Raw genomic sequence first — 825 nt, forward strand, 5'->3', positions numbered from 1 at the left:
AAGAAGTTTTTCCTAATGTCCAGTCTAAACCTCCCTTGGCACGACTTGAGGCCATTTCCTCTCGTCCTGTCGCTAGTTACTTGGGAGAAGAGGCCAACCCCCACCTGGCTACAACCTCCTTTCAGGTAATTGTAGAGCACGATGAGGTCTCCCCTCAGCCTCCTCTTCTCCAGGCTAAACAGCCCCAGTTCCCTCAGCTGCTCCTCATAAGACTTGTTCTCTAGACCCTTCACCAGCTTCGTGGCCCTTCTCTGGACACGCTCCAGCACGTCAATGTCCTTCTTGTAGTGAGGGGCCCAAAACTGAACACAGTATTCAAGGTGCGGCCTCATGCAGAGCTTCAAGATGCAACATGTGGGCCCACCTGGGCTTTCACCAAAACTCTATGGTCATTACTTCACAAGAAGTCTAGAGATTGTATTTTTATGAAAGCAGGTTGAAAGCACCTGTAATCTACATTTTCAAAATGTAAAGGGAAGCTGTCACAGGCTGCTTTCAGATCGAAAATAAATATATAGGTTATGTCACTAGAAAACTGATGAGTAATCATTGGAGACATCCAAAACCCAGGATGAGGTCCTGAGCAACCTGCTCTGGTTGACCCTGCTTTGAGCAAGGGGGTTGGACCCCATGATCTCCAGAGGTGCCTTCCAGCCTCAACTGTTCTGGGATTTAGTCATCAGCAGTGGGACAGCCAAGTATACCGCTTGAGTTACACACAGCTGATCACCGGCAAAGGCTCTGGGCCAGATTCTTATCTATTGGAAATTGTCTTGGCTCTGAGTTATTCAGCATTCACTATCTCAAGATTTGGCTATGCAACTG

General features: G+C 47.9%; 1 protein-coding gene across 1 annotated transcript in view; it reads left to right on the forward strand.

Annotated features, from left to right (window-relative positions):
• The window catches only part of CLUL1 (clusterin-like 1 (retinal)), a 14,833-nt gene that overhangs the window by 2,039 nt on the left and 11,969 nt on the right, over positions 1-825 (forward strand). The gene's annotated exons all lie outside the window — the stretch shown is intronic.

Source organism: Fulmarus glacialis, unplaced genomic scaffold, assembly GCF_000690835.1.
Source record: "Fulmarus glacialis isolate BGI_N327 unplaced genomic scaffold, ASM69083v1 scaffold14011, whole genome shotgun sequence".
Classification (NCBI taxonomy): domain Eukaryota; kingdom Metazoa; phylum Chordata; class Aves; order Procellariiformes; family Procellariidae; genus Fulmarus; species Fulmarus glacialis.